We start from the raw sequence: 19,072 nt of genomic DNA on the forward strand, positions 1-19,072 counted from the left end.
CACTGTGACAATTCTGTTACCCCGACACTGTGATAATGCTGTTACCCCCGGACACTGTGACAATACTGTTACCCCCCGATACTTTAACAATACTGTTCCTCCCCGACACTGACAATACTGTTTCCACCCCGACACTGACAATACTGTTACCACTGACACTGACAATCCTGTTATCCCCCGACACTGTGACAATACTGTTACCCTGACACTGACAATACTGTTACCCCCCGACATTGCAACAATATTATTACATCCATCACTGACAATACTGTTACCCCGACATTGTGTCAATACTGTTGCCCCCGACACTGTGACAATACTGTTAACCCCCCCGACACTGACAATGCTGTTCCCCCATACACTGACAATACTGTTACCCCCCGACATTGTGACAATATTGTTACCCCCCTGACACTGTGACAATACTGTTACCACCGACACTTTGACAATATTTTTATCCCCCGACACTGTGACAATATAATTACACCTGACACTGACAATACTGTTACCCCCCTGATGCTGTGATAATAATGTTACCCCCGACACTGTGACGATACTGTTACTCCCCCCGACACTGTGATGATACTGTTACAACCCCGACACTGTGACAATACTGTTACACCCCCGACACTGTGACAATACTGTTACTCCCTGACACTGTGACAGTACCATTACCCCCGACACTGTGACAATACTGTTACTCCCTGACACTGTGACAGTACCGTTACCCCCGACACTGTGACAATACTGTTACCCGACACTGACAATACTGTTACCCCCCAACATTGTGACAATACTGTTACTCCCTGACCTGTGACAATATTGTTACACCCCTACACTGTGACAATACTGTTACCCCCGACTCTGACAATGCTGTTACACCCCGACACTGCCCCGACGCTCTCACAATACTGTTACCCCCGACGCTGTGACAATACTGTTACTCCCCGACACTGACAATACTGTTACCGCCGACACTTTGACAATATTGTTACCCCCCGACACTGTGACAATGTAATTACACCCGACACTGACAGTACTGTTACCCCCTGACACTGACAATAATTTTAACCCCCGACTCTGTAACAATACTGTTACACGCCGACACTGTGACAATATTGTTACCCCCGACACTGTGATAATGCTGTTAACCCCCGAACTGTGACAATACTGTTACCCCGATGCTGTCATAATACTGTTACCCCCGACACTGTGACAGTACTATTACCCCCCGACAATGACAATACTGTTACCCCCCCGACACTGTGACAATACTGTTACTCCTCGACACTGTAACAATACTGTTACCCTCTCGACACTGACAATACTGTTACCCCCCGATATTCCGACAAAATTATTACACCCGTCACTGACAATACTGTTACTCCCGACACTGAAAATACTGTTACCCCCCGACACTGTGACAATACTGATACCCCCAACACTGAAAATACTGTTACCCACCGACACTGACAATACTGTTACCCAGCGACACTGACAATACTGTTACCCACCTACACTGACAATACTGTTACCCACCGACACTGACAATACTGTTACCCACCTACACTGACAATACTGTTACCCACCGACACTGACAATACTGTTAACCCCCCGACACTGTGACAATACTGTTACCATCTCGACACTGACAATACTGTTACACCCCGATATTGGGACAATATTATTACACCCGGCACTGACATTACTGTTACCCCCGACACTGACAATACTGTTACCACCCTGACACTGACAATACTGTTACCCCTAACACTGACAATACTGTTACCACCCCGACACTGACAATACTGTTACCCCTAACACTGACAATACGGTTACCACCACGACACTGACAATACTGTTACCGCCGACACATTGACAATATTGTTATCCCCCGACACTGTGACAATATAATTACACCCGACAATGACAATACTGTTACCCCCCTGATGCTGTGATAATAATGTTACCCCCGACACTGTGATGATACTGTTACTCCCCCCGACACTGTGCTGATACTGTTACACCCCCGACACTGTGACAATACTGTTACCCCTCGACACTGTGACAAGACTGTTAACCCCCCCGACACTTAAAATACTGTTACCCCATACACTGACAATACTGTTGCCCCCCAACACTGTGACAATATTGTTACCACCCTGACACTGTGACAATACTGTTACACGCTGACACTGACAATACTGTTACCCCCGACACTGACAATACAGTTATCCCCCGACACTGTGACAATAATGTTACCCCCCGACGCTGTGACAATAATGTTACCCCCCTGACACTGAAAATACTGTTATCCCCCGACACTGTGACAATACTGTTACCCCTGACACTGGCAATACTGTTACCCCCCGACACTGTGACAATACTGTTACCCCCGACACTGTGACAATACTGTTACCCCGACACTGACAATACTGTGACCCCCCGACATTGCGACAATATTATTACACCCATCACTGAAAATACTGTTACCCCGACACTGTGTCAATACTCTTACCCCCGACACTGTGACAATAATGTTACCCCCCCGACGCTGTGACAATAATGTTACCCCCCTGACACTGAAAACACTGTTACCCCCCAACAATGTGACAATATTGTTACACCTGACAATGTGACAATAATGTTACCCCCGACACTGGCAATACTGTTACCCCCCGACACCGTGACAATATTGTTACCCCGACACTGACAATACTGTTACCCCCGACACTGATAATACTGTTACCCCCCGACATTACGACAATATTATTTCACCCATCGCTGACAATACTGTTACCCCTGACACTGACAATACTGTTACCCCCCAAATACTGTGACAATACTGTTACACCTGACACTGTGACAATACTGTTAACCCCCCCGACACTGTGACAATACTGTTACCCTGACACTGTCACAATACTGTTACCCCCGACACTGTCACAATACTGTTAGCCCCCGACACTGACAATACTGTTACCCCGCCGACACTGTGACAATACTGTTACCCCCCGACACTGACAATACTGTTACCCCCCCGACACTGTGACAATACTGTTAATCCCCGACACTGTGACAATACTGTTACCCCCGACACTGTGACAATAATGTTACCCCCGACACTGACAAATCTGTTAAGCCCCCGATGCTGTCACAATACTGTTACCCCCCAACACTGTGACAATACTGTTACCCTCTCGACACTGACAATACTGTTACCCCCACTATTTCGACAATATTATTACACCCCTCACTGACAGTACTGTTATCCACTGACACTGACAATTATGTTAACCCCTGACACTGTGACAATACTGTTACACCCAGACACTGTGCCAATACTGTTACACCCGACACTGTGATAATGCTGTTACCCCCCCCGAACTGTGACAATACTGTTACCCCCGACACTGTGATAATGCTGTTACCCCCCTGTACTGTGACAATACTGTTACCTCCGATGCTGTCACAATACTGTTACCCCCGACACTGTGACAGTACTATTACCCCCCCAACAATGACAATACTGTTACCCCCCCGACACTGTGACAATACTGTTACCTCCCGACACTGACAATACTGTTACCATCTCGACACTGTGACAATACTGTTACCCTCTCGACACTGACAATAATGTTACCCCTCGATATTGCAACAATATTATTACACCCGTCACTGACAATACTGTTACCCCGACACTTTGACAATAAAGTTACCACCAACACTGTGACGATACTGTTATTCCCCCCGACACTGTGACGATACTGTTACACACCCGACACTGTGACAATACAGTTACCCCCCGACACTGTGACTATACTGTTAACCCCCCCCGTCACTGTGGCAATACTGTTACACCCCCGACACTGACAATACTCTTACCCCCAGACACTGACAATACTGTTACCCCCAACACTGACAATACTGTTTCCCCCGACACTGACAATACTGTTATCCCCCGACACTGTGACAATACTGTTACCCCCCCGACACTGACAATATTGTTACCCCCAACACTGACAATACTGTTACCCCACAACACTGTGACAATACTGTTACTCCCCGACACTGTGACAATACTGTTACCCCCCGACACTGTGACAATACTGTTAACCCCCAACACTGACAATATTGTTACACCGACACTGACAATACTGTTATACCCCGACACTGTGACAATACTGTTACCCCCCCGACACTGACAATATTGCTACCCCCAACACTGATAATACTGTTACCCCCGACACTGTGACAATACTGTTACTCCCTGACACTGTGACAATACTGTTACCCCCCAACACTGTGACAATACTGTTAACCCCCAACACTGACAATATTGTTACCCCCGACACTGTGAAAATACTGTTACCCCCGACACTGACAAAAATGTTACCTCCCCGACACTGACAACACTGTTACCCCCGACACTGTGACAATACTGTTAACCCCCAACACTGACAATATTGTTACCCCCGACACTGTGAAAATACTGTTACCCCCGACACTGACAATAATGTTACCTCCCCGACACTGACAATACTGTTTCCCCCCAACACTGTGACAATACTGTTACACCTGACACTGTGACAATACTGTTACCCTCCCGACACTGTTACAATACTGTTACCCCCTGACACTGTGACAATACCGTTACCCCGACACTGTGACAAATCTGTTATCCCCCCCGACGCTGTCACAATACTGTTACCCCCGACACTGTCACAATACTGTTACCTCTGACACTGTGACAATACTGTTACCCCGACACTGATAATAGTGTTACCCCCCCGACACTGTGACAATACTGTTACCCCCAACGCTGTCACAATACTGTTACCCCTGACACTGTGACAATACTGTTACTCCCCGACACTGTGACAGTACAGTTACCCCCCCGACACTGACAATACTGTTACCCCCGACACTGTGACAATACTGTTACCCCCGACACTGTGACAATACTGTTACCCCCGACACTGTGACAATACTGTTACCCCCGACGCTGTCACAATACTGTTACCCCTGACACTGTGAAAATACTGTTACCCCGACACTGTGACAATACTGTTACCCCCGACAATGTGACAATACTGTTACTCCCCGACACTGTGACAGTACAGTTACCCCCCCGACACTGACAATATTGTTACCCCCCAACATTGACAATACTGTTACCCCCCGACAGTGACAATAATGTTACCCCCGACGCTGTGACAATATTGTTACCCCCCGACACAGAGAATATTGTTACCCCCCACACTGACAATACTGTTACCCCAGACACTGTGACAGTACTATTACCCCCCGACACTGTGACAATACTGTTATCCCCGACACTGTGACAATACTGTTACCCCCAACACTATGACAATACTTTTAAAACCAACACTGACAATACTGTTACCCCCCGACACTGACAATACTGTTACACCCCCAAGACAGTGACAATACTGTTACCCCGACACTGACAATACTGTTACCCCCCGACACTGACAATACTGTTACCATCTCGACACTGTGACAATACTGTTACCCTCTCGACACTGACAATAATGTTACCCCTCGATATTGCAACAATATTATTACACCCGTCACTGACAATACTGTTACCCCCGACACTTTGACAATAAAGTTACCACCAACACTGTGACGATACTGTTATTCCCCCCGACACTGTGACGATACTGTTACACACCCGACACTGTGACAATACAGTTACCCCCCGACACTGTGACTATACTGTTCCCCCCCCGTCACTGTGGCAATACTGTTACCCCCCCCGACACTGACAATACTCTTACCCCCAGACACTGACAATACTGTTACCCCAACACTGACAATACTGTTTCCCCCGAAACTGACAATACTGTTATCCCCCGACACTGTGACAATACTGTTACCCCCTCGACACTGACAATATTGTTACCCCCAACACTGACAATACTGTTACCCCACAACACTGTGACAATACTGTTACTCCCCGACACTGTGACAATACTGTTACCCCCCGACACTGTGACAATACTGTTAACCCCCAACACTGACAATATTGTTACACCGACACTGACAATACTGTTATACCCCGACACTGTGACAATACTGTTACCCCCCCGACACTGACAATATTGCTACCCCCAACACTGATAATACTGTTACCCCCGACACTGTGACAATACTGTTACTCCCTGACACTGTGACAATACTGTTGCCCCCCGACACTGTGACAATACTGTTAACCCCCAACACTGACAATATTGTTACCCTCGACACTGTGAAAATACTGTTACCCCCGACACTGACAATAATGTTACCTCCCCGACACTGACAACACTGTTACCCCCGACACTGTGACAATACTGTTAACCCACAACACTGACAATATTGTTACCCCCGACACTGTGAAAATACTGTTACCCCCGACACTGACAATAATGTTACCTCCCTGACACTGACAATACTGTTTCCCCCCAACACTGTGACAATACTGTTACACCTGACACTGTGACAATACTGTTACCCTCCCGACACTGTTACAATACTGTTACCCCCTGACACTGTGACAATACTGTTACCCCGACACTGTGACAAATCTGTTATCCCCCCCGACGCTGTCACAATACTGTTACCCCCGACACTGTCACAATACTGTTACCTCCGACACTGTGACAATACTGTTACCCCGACACTGATAATAGTGTTACCCCCCCGACACTGTGACAATACTGTTACCCCCAACGCTGTCGCAATACTGTTACCCCCGACACTGTGACAATACTGTTACTCCCCGACACTGTGACAGTACAGTTACCCCCCCGACACTGACAATACTGTTACCCCCGACACTGTGATAATACTGTTACCATACTGTTACCCCTCCGACACTGTGACAATACTGTTACCCCCGACACTGTGACAATACTGTTACCCCCGACACTGTGACAATACTGTTACCCCCGACGCTGTCACAATACTGTTACCCCTGACACTGTGAAAATACTGTTACCCCGACACTGTGACAATACTGTTACACCCCGACATTGTGACAATACTGTAACCCCCCGACACTGACAATATTGTTACCCCTCCCGACACTGACAATATTGTTACCCCCCAACATTGACAATACTGTTACCCCCCGACAGTGACAATAATGTTACCACCGACGCTGTGACAATATTGTTACCCCCCGACACAGAGAATATTGTTACCCCCCACACTGACAATACTGTTACCCCAGACACTATGACAGTACTATTACCCCCCGACACTGTGACAATAAGGTTACCACCGACACTGTGACAATAGTGTTACCACCGACACTGTGACAGTACTGTTACCCCCCGACACTGTGACAATACTGTTATCCCCGACACTGTGACAATACTGTTACCCCCAACACTATGACAATACTGTTAAAACCAACACTGACAATACTGTTACCCCCCCGACACTGACAATACTGTTACACCCCCAAGACAGTGACAATACTGTTACCCCGACACTGACAATACTGTTACCCCCCGACACTGACAATACTGTTACCCAAACTCTGTGACAATACTGTTGCCCCTCCAACACTGACAATACTATTTTCCACCGACACTGACAATACTGTTACCCCAACACTGACAATACTGTTACCCCTGACACTGACAATACTGTTACCCCTGACATTGTGACAATACTGTTACCCCTGACACTGTGACAATACTGTTACCCCGACACTGACAATACTGTTACCCCTGACACTGTGACAATACTGTTACCCCGACACTGACAATATTGTTACCCTCCGACACTGACAATACTGTTACCCCCAACTCTGTGACAATACTGTTGCCCCTCCAACACTGACAATACTATTTTCCACCGACACTGACAATACTGTTACCCCAACACTGACAATACTGTTACCCCCGACACTGACAAAACTGTTACCCCTGACACTGTGACAATACTGTTACCCTGACACTGTGACAATACTGTTACCCCCAACACTGTGACAATACTGTTACCCCCCGACACTGACAATACTATTACCCCCGACACTGACAATACTGTTACCACTGTCACTGTAACAATACTGTTACCCCCTGACACTGTGATTATACTGTTACCCCCCAACACTGACAATACTGTTTCCCCCAACACTGTGACAATACTGTTACGCCCCCACACCCTCAACACTGACAATACTGTTACCCCCCCGTCACTGACCATACTCTTACCCCCCGAATCTGACAATATTGTTACCCCCGACACTGACAATACTGTTATCCCCGACACTGACAATATTGTTACCCCAACACTGTGACAACACTGTTACCCCCGACACTGACAATACTGTTACCCCCGACACTGACAATACTGATGTAATAAAACTCACTACGCACTTGGTTTGTGCATAAAGCAAGGCTTTAATCAACTTGTTTCAGAACATGGAGGTCTAGTTGTACTTCACTAGCTCCCTTGTCTTTGCAAAATGTCCCAGGCAAGCTGGTGCCTACGCTCGAGTATTTATACTCCTTGGACGGCGCCACCAGCTGGCCGTCCAGTGTTATTTCATAGGTAGTTTCTCGATGATGAGATTTATGACATTCTTCCTGCCTAAAAGATTTGGAAATCCGATGACTTCCTGTTAACGGATTAGGCGGACCACGAATAGCCGCAGTCTTTTAGATTTTTGTTTATGGCCAGAAGGCACGTCTCCCCGGACCGTGTCTTGGTCCCTGGGCCGCTTGATCCGTGCCGGTGGATCGACAGGGCTCGTGTTGCTCTGATCAACCCGAGGGAGGCTGGGGAAATCGTGACTCCGGGTGTGGGTCCCCACAGGCACAGAACTGCCTTCGTCCCGTTGGTTAGCTGGGGATTGACCGGCGTCCCGACCCGGGGTTGCCATCCCACGGGGAGTGCTCGGCTCCCCGAGCGGATCCGGCAAGGCAGCCGGCAGATCCCTCAATGTCCCAGGTAGGGCGTCATCCTCGGGGGGCGCAGAGAGTCGGCCTCATCCCCGCGGCTCCCTCCATCAGTCGGGTCTATGGAACCGGCCGGACAGCGAGCCAGGTCCCGGAGCGAGACGGTGGACTCCCGGACATCCGAGTACCACACGTGGGCATACATGGAGTTGACGTCTGTAAGTTCTACCTCAACGCCTAGAGGATCGTTTTTTGATGATCGGACAAATCTTCAGAGCAGCACGGGGCCAGGAGCTGCCAACCATGATGGTAGAGACATCCCATGGGTGGAGCGATGCCGGAAGCTGAAGAATCGCTCGTGAGTGTAGTGTATGTAACCGTTCCACCTTTAAGAGAACTATTTTAAGGGTTGCACTACTTTATCTTGGCTGCTGTATACTGTAATACCGGTGGTGACCACACCGGTATATAAGTGCTGTGTAATGATTTATTGGGCAGTTCCGCCCTGACCTTCGACTAGTAAAGACCTGTTAAAATTTACTCTTGTGGTCTGTGTAGTAATTCTCACTATAACACACAGACTTAACAGTGGCGACGAGTACGATCTTACCCTGCGGCAGAGATACATCCAAGGCTGTTTAACGGGCGTCGAGAGGAGGCATCCGCCCTCATCATTCTGCTGAGAGAAGACTCGGGTCTGCAGAGCAAAGGAAGAATTCTGACACGAAGCCTTCCATCAGCAGCAGGCAGTGATCATCCCTTCTATCACGGTGGTGGGTAAGCCGATCAGCGACGAGCAGCAAGTCGGCCACGTTGGCTGTGAAGTAGGGGAGGGAAAAACGGAGGATATAAGGGCGGAGAACTCGACCACGGCCGGGGGAAAAGAGCCGGACAGAAGTCAGGGCCAGAGGCGCTGAGACTGGGGCAGCGTAAGGCACGGGAGCCGCGGTGAATGCAAACGCAGCCGGTGCGAAAGACCGGGCTGCAAGCGGGCTGGGAGACGCAGCTGCGTCGCGAGAGAGCTCGACCGCGACCGGTGAAAAAGGCTGGGCAGCTACCGAGGCCGCAAGGTGCAGCGACCGGGCCAGCGTAAGGCGAGGGAGAAAATTTAAAAAAAAAAACGCGGAGAACTCAGCCGCAGCCGGGGGAAAGGACCGGACTGCAAGAGGGGCTGGGAGGCACGATTTGAAAACCGCTGGGGAGGGCGAACGCAGCAATGCGGCAATCGCCATTACAGCCAGCGGGGGAGAAAGGCAAACCCGGGAAGCCACCATTTTCATAGGCGGGGGAAGAAGACAAGCGCGGGAAACCGCCATTTTGAAAAAAAAAAAGAAAAAAAAAATTTCTTTTTGTTTCTCAAGAAGATTGTGAGGATGCCTAAGCGTGGTAACATCAACGATTTCGATCCCGATGTTGAAGATTGGGCCACGTATATAGAACGCATAGAGATATATTGTAAGGCAAATAAAATATCAGATGAAGATAAAGCACTAACCTTACTAAACTCAATGGGTGCAAAGACATACGGGCCATTGAAGCATCTTCTATCACCAGCTAAACCGGCGGATCAGACTTTCGTTAAAATTGTTGCTGTTCTGAAAAATCATTTGAACCCCACACCGCTGATGTTAGCGGAACGATTTAAATTTTATGCGAGAACACAACTGAAAGAGGAAATCAACGCGGAGTATTTAATTGAACTGCGTAAGCTAGCGAAATACTGTCAGTTTGGGGAAAGTCTGACAGAGGCACTGAGAGACAAATTCATGTGTGGATTGTCGAAAGAAGGAACACAAAAGCGGCTGCTTGAAGAGAATGATCTTACACTTGATAAGGCTGTCACTATTGCAGCATCGCACGAAGTCGCAGCAAGAGGCACTGCGGAAATGCAGCTGAAGGCAGCGGTACTCAGCGTAGATCAAATGGCTTTGGGTACAACGAAATGTTATCATTGTGGAAAGACAACACACGATCAGAACCAATGCTGGTTTAAAAACCAGGAATGTAGAAAATGTGGCAAGCTTGGTCACATAGCTAAAGTATGCCGGTCAGGAAAGAAGACCAGCAACAAAAAGTCACCGCAGGAAAAGTGCAGAAAGGTACATAAGGTGGCTGAGAAGAGTTCGGATGAACAGAATTCGGATTCAGACTCCAACAGCAAGGAACTGGGTAGTCTGAGAATTCACAATGTGAGTAAGGAAGCTGACCAACAAACTATCTGGGTCACACTTCAGATAGCAGGAGTCCAAGTGAAGATGGAATTGGACACCGGATCGGCGTTGACGGTCATGAATAAGCAAGATTACAAAAGGTTATTCACACATATTCCCCTACGGGATACGGAGATAGTATTGCAGACATACACGGGGCAAAAAGTATACCCCATCGGAAAGATAAAAGTCAAGGTGGTACACAAGGGCAAAGAACACCAAGGAATGGACATATATGTACTACCTGAGGGAGGTCCACCACTTCTGGGACGGGAGTGGATCAGGAAAATAAATATGGACTGGCACTCCCTAAAAGCAATAACGGTAGATTCCGGAAATAAAGATGTTAAACCTGAACGATTGTCCAGAATATTGGATGAGGGCATATGCAGCAGTGACAGTGACAAAGCAGAGAGTGAGAACTCGGTGAAGACAATCAGCTCAGACTCTGGAACTGATGATGGTAAGACCAGCCCATGTGCAAGAGACAAGTCTAAAATGGACTTGCAGTCTAATGATGGAAAAACAAAGGAGTGCATAAATGCTTCAGAAGAGAACAAAGTATCAGAACAGAATTCCACTGAACAACAACAACATAGCTTGACAGAGAATTCTGAGTCTGTCCAGTCTACAGACATGCACATTTCTGAGGAACACCGGGCTCGAACTCAACTCAATTTCAAACTACAACAGCAATTAGAACAAATGATTCGCTGTTTTGAGCAAGAGATGAATGCAAAGAAAAAGTTCTTTGACACAGAGTGGGAGAATCTGGGAAGACAGCAGAAGCAGCTGATTGAGAAAATGGAACAGGAACACACAAACCGTCTGCACGATGAGGCCAAACGAATCAAAGCTGAGCAAGAAAGGGAATATGTCAAATTCATCGATCAGTTGAAAGCTAAGAAGAAAGAGCACCCTTTTGTGAGCAGTGTCAGCAGTAATAAGCCACTCAGGAAATTGGTGGCAGAGGCAAAAGCTGAAGTGATGGAGGAAATAGAAGACAATAGAGAGGAAGCAGAAGATGATGACTCATCTGAACCATTATCACCCCTACCAGGTCACGCACGTGGTCCCTCTGAACTGAGCCAAATCAGTCTGGAAGCAGAAAAACTTCCCAAGGTACTCGAGCCTTTAGAGGTCAACAATGCTGGTTCTGAAGTTACGAAAGTTCAAGCTGTTAAGTCCAGTGAAGGACTATTAGATGAGTCACCCCAGCAACGAGAACCTACTACACCACCGAAAACTACTACACCACCGAGGCGTTATCCGGACCGAGTCAGGAGGCCTCCTCGGAGACGGAATCGGTGAACTGTTTTACATGAAGTTGTGTATATATGTTATGATGTTATGTTTAATGGGGAATATATACTGTTAAGCAAAAAAGGGAGGATTGTAGTGTATGTAACCGTTCCACCTTTAAGAAAACTATTTTAAGGGTTGCACTACTTTATCTTGGCTGCTGTATACTGTAATACCGGTGGTGACCACACCGGTATATAAGTGCTGTGTAATGATTTATTGGGCAGTTCCGCCCTGACCTTCGACTAGTAAAGACCTGTTAAAAGTTACTCTTGTGGTCTGTGTAGTAATTCTCACTATAACACACAGACTTAACAGTGAGGTGTGACGTTGGTAGAAGTAGAAAGGAGAGACCTGATGGAATGCAATGCTTCAAGGAGCATAGTTTCCCACTGCTGGTCTGGTAGATTGCGTGACCTCAGCGCAAGCCGAACAGCATTCCAAATGATAGCATTGTATCTCTCAACCTGTCCGTTACCGATGGGATGGTACGGTGTTGTTTTACTTGTAGCAAATTCCCGTTGGGAGAGATAACTTTTGAGTTCGCTTGACATGAAGGAGGGACCCCGATCAGAGTGGATGAAATTGGCCGTACCGCAAAGGGTAAAGACTTGATCAAGGCATTTGATCACTGTGGAAGTAAGCATATTGGGACACGGGAAAGCAAAGGGAAAGCGTGAATATTCGTCCACCATAGTCAGTAAGTAGATGTTCCGCGTTGAGGAAGGCAATGGCCCTTTAAAGTCAATGCTGAGTCGCTGCATAGCGTGTATGATTGAGCCATCCGATGGATGGAAGAATTGCGGTTTTAACTCCACACAAATTTTACAGGAAGAGCACGTTCTTTTCACATCTTCCGTAGAAAATGGGAGATTTTTAGGTCGCACAAAGTGCAACATACGGGTAACGCCAGGATGGCATAAGTCAGTATGAAGATCCGCAAGAGTCGAAGTTGACATAGAAGAGCAGAATGCCCGCGCGAGGGTATCCGTGGCCACATTCTCTTTGCCGGGTCGATAATGTATGGTGTATCCAAAGGCAGCCAATTCCATCCTCCAGAGTTGTATTTTGTTATTCTTGATCTTAGTGCGTTTCCGGTTATCCAGCATAAAGGCCATGGAGCGCTGATCGGTTATAAGTGTGAAATGGTGACGAGCGAGAAAATGACTCCATTTACGTACCGCTTCGATGATGGCCGTAGTCTCCTTCTCGACAGGAGGATAATGGAGCTCGCTACCCTGCAAAGTTCTGGACAGAAATGCAACGGGTCGACCACCTTGATTCAAGGTAGCAGAGATCGCCACATCCGATGCATCGCACTCGACCACGAAAGGAAGATTTTCATCAATGGAACGAAGCGTGGCTTTTTCCAGTTGTCGCTTGAGGAGGTTGAAAGCTGAAATAGCCGTTGCCGCCAATGGAAATGACTTTGCGTGAAGCAGGGGCTGGATCTTGTCGGAGAAGTGGGGCCCCGAGACCGGAGAGGCAGCGGACCTGCGAGGGATCACCAGAGGCGGCGGAGCTACTTAAAGAGCAGCCCGAGGCAGTGAGGCCCAGAGCCCCGAGACCGGAGAGGCAGCGGACCTGCGAGGGATCACCAGAGGCAGCGGAGGATAAAAGGAGAAGCCCGAGGCAGCGAGGCCCAGAGCCCCGAGACCGGAGAGGCAGCGGACCTGCGAGGGAGCACCAGAGGCGGCGGAGCTACTTAAAGAGCAGCCCGAGGCAGCGAGGCCCAGAGCCCCGAGACCGGAGAGGCAGCGGACCTGCGAGGGAGCACCAGAGGCCCGACCAATCCAGGTTCCGGGAGAGAGGTAAAAAGTAATCCAAGTGTGACGTCAGCAGGAAGCAGGTAAGTGATTGGTTGGTGAGTATTTCTCTCTTTTTTAAACTTTAACTCTGTTTTATAGTTTCTAAGGTCTCTCTGATGTAACGGGGACTGTTGGTAAACTATTTAACTGTAGCGTAATTAGTGGGATTGATTGATTTAATTTAAACTCAATTAATTAAAGGGTAAGTCATGGCAGGACAGCCCAGCCCTGTGATCTGCTCCTCCTGCGAAATGTGGGAACTCAGGGACACTTCCTGTGTCCCTGACAACTACGTGTGCAGGAAGTGCACCCAGCTGCAGCTACTGACAGACCGCATTGCGGCACTGGAGCTGCGATTGGATGCATACTGGAGCGTTCACGATGCTCGGGACAGCATGAATAGCACGTTTAGGGAGTTGGACACACCACAGGTAGAGGTTGGACAGGAAGAAAGGGAACGGGTGACCAACAGGCAGAGGACTAGGTGCAGGCAGGTAGTGCAGGGGTCCCCTGTGGCCATCCCCCTCTCCAACAGATATACCACTTTGAGTACTGTTGCGGGGGATAGCTTATCAGAGGAAGGCAGCAGCAGCCAACTTCCTGGCACCAGGGGTGGCTCTGCTGCACAGAATGGGAGGAAAAAGAGGGGTAGAGCTATAGTAATAGGGGATTCAATTGTAAGGAGAGTAGATAGGTGTTTCTGCGGCCGCAAACGAGACTCCAGGATGGTGTGTTGCCTCCCTGGTGCAAGGGTCAAGGATGTCTCTGAGCGGCTGCAGAACATCTTGGAAGGGGAGGGTGAACAGCCAGTTGTCATGGTGCATATGGGCACCAACGATATAGGTAAAAAGCGGGATGAGATCCTAAAAGCGGAATACAGGGAGTTAGGAGGTAAATTAAAAAACAGGACCTCAAAGGTAGTAATCTCAGGATTGTTACCAGTGCCACGTGCTAGTCAGAGTAGAAATAGAAGGATACTTCAGATGAATACGTAGCTAGAGGAATGGTGCCAGGGGGAGGTATTCAAGTTCCTGGGACATTGGAACCGGTTCTGGGGGAGGTGGGACCAGTTCAAACCGGACGGTCTGCATCTGGGCAGGGCTGGAACCGATGTCCTAGGGGGAGTGTTTGCTAGTGCTGTGGGGGAGGGTTTAAACTAAAATGGAAGGGGGTTGGGAACCTGAGCAGGGAGACAGAGGAAAGGGAAACAAGGATAAAAGCAAAAGATAGGAAGGAGAAAAACAAAAGTGGCAGTCAGAGAAATCAATGGTTTAAATCAAATGTGGCCACAGTAAATAATAATTCTAATAGGTCTAAGAGCGTTAAAAAAACAAGCCTGAAGGCTTTGTGTCTTAATGCGAGGAGCATTTGTAATAAGGTGGGTGAATTGGCTGCGCAAATAGAGGTAAACGAATATGATTTGGTTGGGATTACGGAAACGTGGCGCAAGGATGGCCAAGACTGGGAACTCAACATCCAGGGGTATTCGATATTCAGGAAAGATAGGCAAAAAGGAAAGGGAGGAGGGGTAGCATTACTGGCTAAAGAAGAGATTAACACAATTGTAATGAAGGATATTAGCTCTGATGATGTGGAATCTGTATGGGTAGAATTGAGAAATACTAAGGGGAAAAAAACATTAGTGGGAGTGGTATATAGACCTCCAAACAGTAAGGTGGAGGTTGGGGATGGCATTAAAAGGGAAATTAAAGAAGCGTGCAATAAGGGCACTGCAGTCATCATGGGTGACTTTAATCTACATATTGATTGGGCTAACCAAATTAGTAACAATACTGTGGAGGAGGAATTCCTGGAGTGTTTACGGGATGGTTTCCTGGACCAATATGTCGAGGAACCAATCAGAGATCAGGCCATCTTAGACTGGGTATTATGTAACGAGAAAGGATTAATTAGCAATCTTGTTGTACGAGGCCCCTTGGGTCGGAGCGATCATAATATGATCGAATTCTTCATTAAGATGGAGAATGAAGTAGTTGACTCAGAAACTAGGGTCCTCAATTTAAATAAAGGAAACTACGATGGTCTGAGGAGCGAGTTGGGTAGGATTGATTGGGGAATGGCACTCAAAGGGTTGACTGTGGATAGGCAATGGCAAACATTCAAAGACTGAATGGATGAACTACAGAAGTTGTTCATCCCAGTTTGGCATAAAAATAAAACAAAAAATGTGACTCAACCGTGGCTAACAAGGAAAATTAGGGATAGCATAAGATCCAAGGAGAGGACATACAAATTGGCCAGAAAAAGCAATAATCCTGAGGATTGGGAGCAGTTTAGGATTCAACAAAGGAGGACAAAGGGATTAATTAAGAAAGGGAAAATAGAATATGAGAGTAAGCTTGCAGGGAACATAAAAACTGACTGTAAAAGCTTTTATAGATATGTAAAGAGAAAAAGATTGGTGAAGTCAAGCGTAGGTCCCTTGCAGTCAGAATCGGGGGAATTTATAATGGGGAGCAAAGAAATGGCAGACCAACTAAATACATATTTTGGTTCGGTCTTCACAAAGGAGGACACAAATAACCTCCCAGAAATACCGCGGAACATAGGGTCTGATGAAAGGGTGGAACTGAAAGAAATCAGTATTTGTAGGGAAATGGTGTTAGGAAAATTGATGGGACTGAAGGCCGATAAATCCGCAGGGCCTGATAATCTACATCCCAGGGTACTTAAGGAAGTGGCCCTAGAAATAGTAGATGAATTGCTGGTCACCTTCCAGAACTCAATAGACTCTGGAACAGTACCCATGGATTGGAGGGTAGCTAATGTTACCCCACTATTCAACAAAGGTGGCAGAGAAAAAGCAGGGAATTATAGACCGGTAAGCCTGACATCGGTAGTGGGGAAAATGCAAGAGTCCATTATAAAAGATGTAATAGCAGAGCACTTGGAAAGCAGTGACAGGATCGGACAAAGTCAACATGGATTTACAAAAGGTAAATCATGCTTGACTAATCTACTGGAATTTTTTGAGGATGTAACTGGTAAAATAGATAAGGGAGAACCAGTGGATGTAGTGTATTTGGACTTTCAGAAGGCTTTCGATAAGGTCCCGCATAAGAGGTTAGCGTGCAAAATTAAGGCACATGGGATTGGGGGCAAGGTATTGACTTGGATAGAGAACTGGTTGGTGGACAGAAGGCAAAGAGTTGGAATAAACGGGTCATTTTCTGAGTGGCAGGCAGTGACTAGTGGGGTACCGCAAGGATCGGTCCTAGGACCCCAGCTGTTCACAATATATATTAATGATCTGGACGGGGGAATTGGATGTAATATCTCCAAATTTGCAGACGACACAAAGCTGGGTGGGAGGATATGCTGTGAGGAGGATGTCGTGAAACTCCAGTACGATTTGGACAGGTTGGGTGATTGGGCAGAAACATGGCAAATGCACTATAATGTGGATAAATGTGAGGTTATCCACTTTGGTGGCCAAAACAGGAAGGCAGATTATTATTTGAATGGCAATAGATTGGGAGAAGGGGAAGTGCAAAGAGACCTGGGTGTTCTTGTTAACCAGACGCTGAAGGTAAGCATGCAGGTGCAGCAGGCGGTTAAGAAGGCAAATGGTATGTTAGCCTTCGTAGCGAGAGGGTTCGAGTACAGGAACAAGGATGTCTTGCTGCAGTTGTACAGGGCCTTGGTGAGACCACACCTTGAGTATTGTGTGCAGTTTTGGTCACCTTACCTGAGGAAGGATATTCTTGCCATGGAGGGAGTGCAGCGAAGATTCACCAGGCTGATACCTGGGATGGCAGGAATGACGTATGAGGAGAGATTGTGTCAATTGTGCTTATACTCACTGGAGTTTAGAAGATTGAGAGGGGATCTCATCGAAACCTATAAAATTCTGTCAGGTCTGGACAGACTAGATGCAGAAAGATGTTCCCGATGGTCGGGGAGTCCAGAACCAGGGGTCATAGTCTAAGGATAAGGGGTAGGCCATTTAGGACTGAAATGAGGAGGAATTTCTTCACCCAGAGAGTGGTGAACCTGTGGAATTCTCTGCCACAGAGGGCGGTGGAGGCCAATTCAGTAAATATATTCAAGAAGGAGTTAGATATATTTCTTGAGGCTAAAGGGATCAAGGGATATGGGGAGAAGGCAGGGACAGGGTACTGAATTTGGATGATCATCCATGATCTCATTGAATGGTGGAGCAGGCTCGAAGGGCCGAATGGCCTACTCCTGCTCCTATCTTCTATGTTTCTATGTTTCTATGTATCCTTTTCACATAATAGGCGAACATGCCGAGTGCCCGATGAAGAGAGCCGAGATTCGTAGGGGGAGGGAGCTCCTGAAGTGGATGAAGTCGCTCCGGATCCGGTTTGATGACACCGTTGCCCACCCAGTAGCCAAGGATGCTGACTGATGGTACTGATTTCACAGATTTGGACTCATTTAAGGTTAAGTTGCGACGACGGAGAACGTCAAAAAATTTCTGGAGATTGGCATCATGCACCTTCTGGTTATGACCAGCAATGGTGATATTATCTAGATATGGAAAATTGTCCATTAAGTTCTCCTGTTTGACTAGGCTATCCATTGCCCATTGAAAGACGGTCACCCCATTGGTGACCCCAAATGAGAGGCGACAAAACTGGTAAAGCCAACCATTGGCCTCAAAGGCCGTATACTTTTTGTCAGAGTCCTGTAACGGTACTTGATGATATGCGCTCTTTAAATCAAAAGTTGAAAATACCTTGTAGTTGACAAGGTTATTGACCATGTCATCAATGTGTGGTAGTGGGTAGGCATCCAGGTCGGTATACTGGTTAATAGTTTGCGAGTAATCGATGCAAAGACGTTTCTT

This window comes from Somniosus microcephalus, chromosome 3 (assembly GCF_052327205.1).
Source record: "Somniosus microcephalus isolate GS21.2 chromosome 3, FLI_Smic_1.0, whole genome shotgun sequence".
NCBI classification, from domain to species: domain Eukaryota; kingdom Metazoa; phylum Chordata; class Chondrichthyes; order Squaliformes; family Somniosidae; genus Somniosus; species Somniosus microcephalus.